Here is an 11,121-nt window from a genome sequence, read left to right as displayed (position 1 = left end):
TACAGTATAATGCCCCTCCATATCAGCTCCCCATACAGTATAATGCCACCCATATCAGCCCCCCATACAGTATAATGCCCCCCATATCAGCTCCCCATACAGTATAATGCCCCCCCATATCAGCTCCCCATACAGTAAAATGCCCCTCCATATCAGCTCCCCATACAGTATAATGCCCCCCCATATCAGCCCCATACAGTATAATGCCCCCATATCAGCCCCCATACAGTATAATGCCCCCCGCCATATCAGTCCCCCATAAAGTATAATGCCCCCTGCCATATCAGCCCTCCATTCAGTATAATGCCCCCGCCATATCAGCCCCCATACAGTATAACCCCCCCCACCATATCAGCCCCACATACAGTATAATGCCCCCCATATCAGCCCCATACAGTATAATGCCCCCATATCAACCCCCCCATACAGTATAATGCCCCCCTGCCATATCAGCCCCCCATTCAGTATAATGCCCCCCCCCCCGCCATATCAGTCCCCCATACAGTATAATCCCCCGGCCATATCAGCCCCTCATACAGTATAATGCCCCCCCCGCCATATCAGCCCCCCCATACAGTATAATCCCCCAAACCATATCAGCCCCCATACAGTATAATGCCCCCCATATCAGCCCCCATACAGTATAATGTCCCCCTGCCATATCAGCTTCCCATACAGTATAATGCCCCCATATGAGCTTCCCATACAGTATAATGCCCCCATATGAGCTCCCCATACAGTATAAATACCCCCATATGGGCTCCCTATGCAGCATAATGCCCATCCATATCGGCTCCCTATACAGTATAATGCCCCCCATATCAGCTCCCCATACAGTATAATGTCCCCCCATATCAGCTCCCCATACAGTATAATGCCCCTCCATATCAGCTCCCAATACAGTATAATGCCACCCATATCAGCCCCCCATACAGTATAATGCCCCCCATATCAGCTCCCCATACAGTATAATGCCCCCCATATCAGCCCCAAATACAGTATAATGCCCCCCATATCAGCTCCCCATACAGTATAATGCCCCCATATCAGCTCCCCATACAGTATAATGTCCCCCCATATCAGCTCCCCATACAGTATAATGCCCCTCCATATCAGCTCCCCATACAGTATAATGCCACCCATATCAGCCCCCCATACAGTATAATGCCCCCCATATCAGCTCCGCATACAGTATAATGCCCCCCCATATCAGCTCCCCATACAGTAAAATGCTCCTCCATATCAGCTCCCCATACAGTATAATGCCCCCCCATATCAGCCCCATACAGTATAATGCCCCCATATCAGCCCCCATACAGTATAATGCCCCCCGCCATATCAGTCCCCCATAAAGTATAATGCCCCCTGCCATATCAGCCCTCCATTCAGTATAATGCCCCCGCCATATCAGCCCCCATACAGTATAACCCCCCCCACCATATCAGCCCCACATACAGTATAATGCCCCCCATATCAGCCCCATACAGTATAATGCCCCCATATGTGAATAATAGAAATTACTTACCTATCCCCGTTCCCACGCTGGGTGGAGGAACTTCGTCTCCTCCGGTCTGTGCTATGAGTGACTCGGCGCAGACAAGGGCGATGATGTCGCTATATCGCACCTGCCTGCGTAGAGTCGCTCAGGGCACAGTGAATGCTGGAGCAAGGAGTCAGCCGTCAGCTCCTTGCTCCAGCATTGAATAGAACTGGGACCTCGGTGAGTGACTCGCTACCCCCTGGAGGTCTTCACATGACCCCCCAGGGGGACGCGACCCACAGTTTGTAATGTATTGTGTTGTATTGTGCAGTGGAGAGTGGAGGGGGCCTGTAACTTAACGGGGGCCCCCTCCCCACCGCAATCACAGACAGCACAATACATTACAGACTCTGCAGCTCACCTGGAGTCCTCCGCAACGGCTCTTCCAGGCTGGCGGAACGCCCCTCACATTACGTCACGGTCACATGGTACACTAAGTGTACCAGGTGACCATAACAAGGAAGTGCCGGCTTCACGCCACAGAAAATTTATTTAATCAGCATGCTGTATGGCAACAGGGGCCCCCCAGGTTTAGTGGCCCGGTCGCAACTGCGACCGCTGCGACCCCTATAGCTACGCCACTGACGCTGAAGTATTTTTCTGCACGGAAATTGACCTGCGGTGAGGATTTTAAAATCTGCAGCATCTCAATTTATCTTGCGTTTCCGATTGCGAATTGTATCTGCCTAGTGCTGAGGAAAATCGTACCAAAACTAGCAGCATGAAAACGCACCGATTTACGCAAAACATAAAAACCGCACTGAAAAACGCATAGAAAAACACTTGATCTGGTGTGTTTTTTACCTGCGTATTTCCTGCGTATTGCTGTGGTTTTGGTGCGTATTTTCCGCAGCAAAATACGCATCATGTGCATGTAGCCTTAGGCTCTTTCACACAGGGTTTTTTTTTTGCCGTGGTTTACAAAGAATGTAAAAAAATGACTGCGGTTTTTCATGGTGTTTTTACATGCATTTGTAGAGGCTTTTTTACATTGTATCGTTTTGTACATGCATTTTTGAAGTTATATAGAGAATCATGTAAAAAAAAAAAAAAAGTTCAAATATATTCAGCATGCTGTGTTTTGATAAAATGCCACTTATCCTAAATACATCACTAAGGCCTCATGCACACAAACTTATTTTTGCGGCCGCAATTCACCCGCAAATCTGTGGGTAAATTGCGGTCCCATTCATTTCTATGGGCCCATGCACACGACCGTGGTTTCCACGGTCCGTGCATTGCCGGGATGCTGGACCGCAAAAAGATAGGAAATGTCCTATATGCGGTCCAGGCTCATTGAAATGAATGTACACGGCCATGTGCATGGCCCGTGATTTGCGGGTGCCCCACAGATGACACCCCGCGGCCGTCCGAGCCGTAAATCACGTGCTGTGCACGCCACTACGGTCGTGTGCATGAGGGCTAAGGCTTCGTTCACATCTGCGTTGGGACTCCGTTCATGGGTTCTGTCGGACGTTTCCGTTATGGGAACCCATGAACGGAACCCTGACTGAAACAAGCAGAAACCATAGGTTTCCGTTTGCATCACCATTGATTTCAATGGTGACGGATCCGGTGCAAATGGTTTCCATTTGTCCCTGTTGTGTAAGGGTTCCGTTGTTTTGATGGAATGAATAGCTATGGTATTGATTCCGTCAAAACAACGGAACCCTAGCACAACGGTGACAAACGGAAACAATTTGCACCAGATCCGTCACAATTGAAATCAATGGTGATGCAAACGGAAGCCTATGGTTTTCGTTTGGATTCCGTTCCTAGGTTCCCCTGACAGAAAGGTCCAACTGAAACCCATGAACGGAGCCCCGACGCAGATGTGAACGAAGCCTAATGCTACAAACCAAAATGCTGTTTATGCAGACAGACAATTTCATATTATGATATTATATTAAACTCCAAACAAATCTTAGCACAGTGTTTAAAGGGGTTGTCCAACTGATGACCTATCTATAGAATAGATTATCAGTATATGTTCGTTGGGGGTCCGATGCTCGTACTCTGCACCGATCAGCTGGATGTCCATGCCAAAAGCAGATGGTTCCAGTCACAGTATAGCAACCGAGCTGCAGTACTATTCACGGGAATAGGAGCAGAGCTGCAGTTCTGCAGCACGGCCACTATGCAGCGTATGGAGCCATCTGCTTCCAGGTCCAAACTCTGTATGCACCGCATAACATCCGGTGCCCAGAGGCAGGTGGAGCGGCTGATTGGTGCGGGGTCCGGGTGACGGACCCCACCGATCATATACTAATTCACTCCTCTGGGACCCCCACCGATCATATACTAATTCACTCCTCTGGGACCCCACCAATCATATACTAATTCACTCCTCTGGGACCCCCACCAATCATATACAAATTCACTCCTCTGGGACCCCCACCAATCATATACGAATTCACTCCTCTGGGACCCCACCAATCATATACTAATTCACTCCTCTGGGACCCCGCCAATCATATACTAATTCACTCCTCTGGGACCCCCACCAATCATATACTAATTCACTCCTCTGGGACCCCGCCAATCATATACTAAATCACTCCTCTGGGACCCCCACCAATCATATACTAATTCACTCCTCTGGGACCCCACCAATCATATACTAATTCACTCCTCTGGGACCCCCACCAATCATATACTAATTCACTCCTCTGGGAGCCCCACCAATCATATACGAATTCACTCCTCTGGGACCCCACCAATCATATACTAATTCACTCCTCTGGGACCCCACCAATCATATACTAATTCACTCCTCTGGGACCCCGCCAATCATATACTAATTCACTCCTCTGGGACCCCCACCAATCATATACTAATTCACTCCTCTGGGACCCCACCAATCATATACTAATTCACTCCTCTGGGACCCCCACCAATCATATACTAATTCACTCCTTTGGATAGGTCATTAGTTGGCCGTGCTCAGACAACCTCTTTAAGCTTAAAAAAAAAGGCTGCATTTTCCCTGGCGTTTTTCTCCATAGGCTTCTGAATAGAACTTAAAAAATACCAGGAACTACAATCGTACAAAAAAAACAAAAAAACACTACAAAAAACGCATGTAAGAAAATGACATAGAAAATGCTTCAAACTCCTGGCGTTTTTTAGATGAGTTCTGAAATGCTGAAACAAAACCCTGTGTGTCGTCTTTAACATGAATTTAGATTTTTTCATTTGTGGATTTTTTTTAATCCGTTTTTGATGTTGGAGTAAATCGGCGGAAAAAAACTCCATACCTAGAGCATGCGGCATTTTGATAAAAACACCACTAACCCCAAAAACTAAACGAACATCTGGTGTTATTTAGTGTTTTAGCCCAAATACAAAAGTGCAAGAAAAAAAATCGCTGTGAAAAACGCTGTAACCTCCAGCAGACCGGAACCTCCAGCAGACCGGAACCTCCAGCAGACCGGAACCTCCAGCAGACCGGTCCACAGTCCATTAGTTCAAAATTACAGATACTTTGGAAAAGCGACAGAGAGGTCAAATTTAGGTAGGTCACGACATAAAAAAATATGTGTGACATCAAAAAAGAACACTTTTGCTGTGCTTTCCTAATGTTGCATGATCATAAATGAAGCTCTAGCAGTCATGAACACACAACTACTGTGTATACAGTGTAACTCCAGTCTGTGGCCTGTCGCGATACAGTTAGGCTGGGTTCACACGACCTATTTTCAGACGTAAACGAGGCGTATTATGCCTAAGGGTATGTGCACACACACTAATTACGTCCGTAAGTGACGGACGTATTTCGGCCGCAAGTACCGGACCGAACACAGTGCAGGGAGCCGGGCTCCTAGCATCATAGTTATGTACGACGCTAGGAGTCCCTGCCTCTGCGTGGAACTTCTGTCCCGTACTGAAAACATGATTACAGTACGGGACCGTTGTCCTGCAGAGAGGCAGGGACTCCTAGCATCGTACATAACTATGATGCTAGGAGCCCGGCTCCCTGCACTGTGTTCGGTCCGGTACTTGCGGCCGAAATACGTCCGTCCATTACGGACGTAATTAGTGTGTGTGCACATACCTTTATTTTACGTCTGAAAATAGGGCTACAATACGTCGGCAATCATCTGCCCATTCATTTGAATGGGTTTGCCGACGTATTGTGCAGACGACCTGTCATTTACGCGTCGTCGTTTGACAGCTGTCAAACGACGACGCGTAAAAATACAGCCTCGTCAAAAGAAGTGCAGGACACTTCTTTCAGACGTAATTTGAGCCGTTCTTCATTGATCTCAATGAAGCACAGCTCAAAATTTACGGCTGTAAATGCGAGGAGGAGAAATTACGGCTGAAACGAGGCAGCTGTTTTCTCCTGAAAACAGTCTGTCTTTTCAGATGTAAATGCCTGCTACCGTGTGCACATAATATAGGTCTAGATGATTTGTTGCTTCCCTGATTAGCTTGACGCGCATCGCTAATGTGTTTGACACGCAGCGGCGATGCGTGCCATGTCTTTGATGATTGAACGTCAGGGGGTGTGAGCGGCTTGCTGCACATTATTGGTCCTTGGCTTTCCTCTTACACCGTATTTAAACTTGAGTCTTCAGAGTAGTAATTACACCTCCTGACGAAGGTTGCGAAACGCGCGTCGAGGTGCTTGGTGTCCAGGTGTCCTATCCTCCCAGTATCATGTCCTTCACAGGTATTGTGTTCTACTTCTAACTTTTTATAGCTTTTTTCTGATTAGGTCTCCTTTATCATAAGCATGGTTGCTATATTCTATTGATTTGAGGGACCTGTCAGTTTGATTACTCATACATATGGTATAGCTATCACTTTACCTGGGATGTGATCCCCTTTTGGGAGGAATTATTTCTCTATATATAATTTTTGATATTGTACTATGTGAACCTGGTATATTTTAATTAGATTTTATATGTCTATAGTATATACTTGGGAGGGGGGTTATTTTTGTATGTCCTGTATTTATTGATGTGTAATAAAGTACAAATAAATATATTTTGATATAATATTATTATGTCGAGATTTTTCTTTTCGGTTTAAAATAATACCGTGTGCACATACCCTAATTCTTCCGACTTGTACAACCGATAGATGGCGCTGTGGCATTTCAATTCTTCCCAGTACAGCGGTTTCGTTGTCTCACCATGTGCACCTGTCCCTGTGATGTTTAGAAGTCCCCCCCATCCTGACACTTTTAGCACAAAACATCCCTCACATATACCACACACTGTACACGGAGCCATGTCCGCTGTGCACAACCTGTTACCAGGACACTTGCGACCTCTCCAGCTGGAGGGAGAAAAAAAAAAATCGCACCTTAAATATACAATTTGCCTAATAAGGCGGAACCACAGCGTTTCGTCATGAGGAGCCTGCAAGCTCACACTTCCGCAGCTGCCTCCCTGAAATAGCAGTGGAGAGGTGTGGGTGGCAGCACTAGTTGCCCCTGCATACCCGGCACCCCAGGAGCCCAGGGCAAGGTACAGTGACATCTCCAGCACTGGTGTGAACAGCGTGTTGTGTGGGGACTGCAGCTTTGGCTGCACATATGACTGTGTGCATATTATGTGCGACGTTTTGCAGTACAGTGACCAGTAGTCCTCCCAGTTGAACTGGTAATTTCCAGAGGTGCTCGGCCTTTTCTGTACTGAATTGTAGAAATCGAGTCAAGCAGCAGCGACCAATTTCTTACAGCTGCTTCCGTGACTCTTTATGTAACTGATGCTGGAGCTATCGTTGGTTGCGTTACCGCAGCGTATTTGTACTCTGGTGCACAGTTGTAGTTAGATGCCCCTCTGAGCTCTGAGGGGCATCTGTGTCACTGCATGGAGGCATTTTTGTAGCAGGAACTCTGGAGGCATCGCAAAAGGCACTTTATTGGGCATCTGTGGTAGGTAGAGTATTCGGTGGCATCTGTGGCAGGCATGCTGGGGGCTTCTAAGGCTGTCACTTTGTTGGGCATTTGTGGCAAATATTCTGGGGCAATCTGGCACTATGCTGGGCCTGTGGCTGACACTCGGGGTAGATTGCATAAGTACATCTGAAGCTGGCAAACAGTAACCTCCAAGTAGAGAGAAAAATGTGCCTCATGAGGTGAAACTTTGCAAACTTCTGTTCTGAAACGTTGACGGTTATGCAAGATACCGCATTTTGCAATTGTTTTTCAAATCAGGTAAACATTGTCATTTGTGGCTGGCACTTCTGGGCACATCTGGTGCTGGTATATTGTTATGGGACATCTGTGGCGTGCCATTCATACGGAGACGACACTGTAATATGGGCATCTGTATCTTGCACAGTGTTATTGTAGCATCTGTCACTTGTCTAACTTTATAGCGACATTTAGCTGGCACACTGTTATGGGGTACCTAACTGAACATTTATGGGGCATCTGTCACTGGCATACTGTAATAGGGGCACCTGAAGCTGGCGCACTGTTATGGGGTATATGCAACTGAACACTTATGGGGCATCTGTGGCTGTAAATCCGTGAGGGAATGTTCACACTGCTTATTTTCAGCCGTTTTTCGGGCCGTAAACGACCCGAAAAACTGCTGAAAATACGGAGGCTGAATGCCTCCAAACATCTGCCCATTGATTTCAATGGGAAAAATGGTGTTACGCTAAACAAAAAACGGCTGTAAAATACGGAGCGGTTATCAAGGGAAAACAGCCTCTGATTTTCAGCCGTTTTTTATGCATCAAGCGTTTTTTTTATGTGTTTTTTACGTTCGTATTTGGAGCTGTTTTGCTATTGCCCCAATGAAAAACGGCTCAAGAAGTGACATGCCCTGCTTTTACAAGGCGTTTTTTTACGTGCCGTTTTAAAAACGGCGGCGTAAAAAACGCCACATGGGGATGGAACGCCGTTTTTCTCATTGAAATCTATAGGTAGATGTTGGGAGGTGTTCAGCCTCTATTTTTAGCCATTTTTCGGGGTGTTTACAGCCCAAAAAACGGCTGAATATAAGTCGTGTGCACAAACCCTCATAGGTTGCGCAGCTGAGACACTTTATCAGATGAAGAAATCCATAATTCATACATGCCGTCTGCTGGAAGAGGATCTGTCACCATTTTATCACTTCCCTATCTCCTCCCTAATCTAATAGGCGCTTTGATGCTGATAACGCCTGTGTTTTTTTTAATTTTAAAAAAACTTTTATTATTTCCGAAATTATGTTCTTTTTTTTAGACTCATGCTAATTTTTTCTTAATGGCTAACTGGGCGGTTATTTTCTTTTTACCATGTGGGCGATGTATAGAAAACTGTATGACGCTGATCAATCAGCGTCATATACACTTCTGTTCAGTCCAGCCCAGCGTGTTGTCAGCTAGAATCGCGAGATCACGCTGTGATGTCACTTCCTGCTGCAGGTCCTTCACCAGAGTGATGGAAGACGGACCATACATCGCCTCCAGCCATGCCAGGATGATTGTCCTCCTCAGCAGCAGCACCACAGCGTGCAGGTAAGTATAGAAAACCCCCTAGAGACGCTCTGGTGAAGGACCTGCAGCAGGAAGTGACATCACAGCGTGATCTCGCGATTCTAGCTGACAACACGCTGGGCTGTGGATCACGCTGGGCTGGACTGAAGAGAAGTGTATAACGATGATTGATCAGCGTCATACAGTTTTCTATACATCGCCCACATGGTAAAAAGAAAATAACCGCCCAGTTGGCCACAAAAGAAAAAATTAGCATAACTATAAAAAAAGAACATAACTTTGGAAATAATAAGCGTTTTTTTTTTTGTTTTCTTTTTAAAAACATAGGAGTTATCAGCATCAAAGTGCCTAAAACTGGTGACGGAGCCTCTTCAAGGTCCCTATTCATACATTTTTTTGTGCCACTTTTAAATCCTTTTTAGTGGTTTCGTGACGTTTTTTATTTCGAGTTATTTTGTACAAGCTCTCGTTTTCGTTCTGGCTTTTTTGAAGTCCTATTGAGAAGCATATAGAGAAAACACCGGAAAAATCACCATATCTAGAGTATGCTGCTTTTTTATAAAACCGCCACTGACCCTAAAATCCAAAACCCAAACGCTATGTATATGGGCGTCCTCATATTTGCTATAGACTTTAAACTAACATCTGACCACAGCATTTTTGATCCCCAAAAAAGATCCAAAAAAGTGAAAAGCGCCACTGAAAATGCGTCAAAATGCTAAGGCCGGATTCACATGGTGTTCTGCAGCGTTGAGGCTATAGTGAAATATGAAAATGTTTACAAACATAGCTTTTTGGTTTGAGGTGTTTTTGGGGTCAGTGGTATTTTTATTAAAATGCGCTTGGTATGGCGTCCAGCTCCAGAGGTTCCTCAATAGAACTTCAAAAATTACAGAAAAAACACCTGTACAAAATGGCATATAAAGAAATGTTTCAAACTACTGGCTATTTGTATGTGTTCGGGCGGATTCACACGAACGTGAATTGCGTCCGTGCAGGCCGCGTGGTTTTCACGCGGCACGCATGGACCAATAGAAGTCTATGGGGCAGTACAGACAGTCCGTGCTTTTTGCGCAGCGTTTGTCCGCTGCGTAAAAAGCGCGACACGTTCAATATCTCGGCGTATTTCGCGCATCACGCACCCATTGAAGTCAATGGGTGCGTGAAAACCACGCAGGTCGCACGGAAGCACTTCCGTGCGAACTGCCTGTTTTGCGCAACTGCTGTCAAAAGGATGAATGTAACCAGAAAAGCACCACGTGCTTTTCTGTTTACAAACATCCAAATGGCGTGTCATAATGATGGCGGCTGCGCGAAAAGCACGCAGCCGCGCATCATATGCTGCTGCCTCACGGAGCAGGTAAGTGGCTTTTGCGCAGGCAAAATGCCGCGTGTTTTGCGTGCGCAAAAACGCCACAGTTGTCTGAATCAGCCCTTATAGGAAAAACGTTACTTTCACGCGCATTATTTTTAGCTGGAAGGCAATAGGGAATTATAAAACTTTTTTTTTAAAATCGCATCAAGGGATGGGTTTGACTACAAAAAAACCTTGTAAAAATGACATGAAATTTATGGCGTTTTTTTACAAGCAAAAAAAAGAGAATGCCACTGAAAAAAGTGCGTGTGAAGGAAATCTACGGGCGCAGTCACACGTGCCGTACTTGCCTTGTATTTTAGCAGCGTAAGAATATGCTCCGGAAAACTACAATCTATGCCTGTGGGAAAAATATTCCGCACTGCAGACAGATTTCTCGAGGTCTTGGGTTGCCAAAATATTTTCCCCCTAGGCTTACATTGTAAAGTTTTCTGCATCATTTGCTTACGCTGCAGAAATACAAAGCAAGTACGCCATGTGTGACTGTACCTTTAAAGGGGTTTTCCTGTTTTTGTTTTTTTTCTCTTGTATCAGCAATGAATCACCACACAGGATTCAAGTAAAAAAAATCGCAATCACAATGTTACTTCTATGGGGAAAAATGTAACACATGACACGTTGCAATTATTGCAAAATTCCTAACTGTGTTGGGCTCTGTTCACATCTACGTTGGAGCTTCAGTTCCAGAGTCTTATCAAATTTGACAAAAAAATAGTGCTGCGTACAGCAAAATATTTCCTGTCAAATTGACAGAGGCACCTCG

At 45.6% G+C, this 11,121-nt stretch overlaps 1 protein-coding gene across 1 annotated transcript in view; it reads left to right on the top strand.

Annotated features, from left to right (window-relative positions):
- Positions 1–6,764: 6,764 nt before the first annotated feature.
- TEC (tec protein tyrosine kinase) overlaps positions 6,765–11,121 on the top strand; it is a 129,539-nt gene continuing 125,182 nt past the window's right edge. Inside the window, exon 1 of the mRNA XM_075859594.1 lies at positions 6,765–7,017. The gene's annotated coding sequence lies outside the window, so the exon portion shown is untranslated. The remainder of the gene's footprint in view (positions 7,018–11,121) is intronic.

The sequence above is a fragment of the Rhinoderma darwinii genome, chromosome 1, assembly GCF_050947455.1.
Source record: "Rhinoderma darwinii isolate aRhiDar2 chromosome 1, aRhiDar2.hap1, whole genome shotgun sequence".
Lineage (NCBI taxonomy): Eukaryota > Metazoa > Chordata > Amphibia > Anura > Rhinodermatidae > Rhinoderma > Rhinoderma darwinii.
The sequence above is the reverse complement of the archived record's forward strand: the minus strand, read 5'-3'. Positions and strand labels throughout refer to the sequence as shown.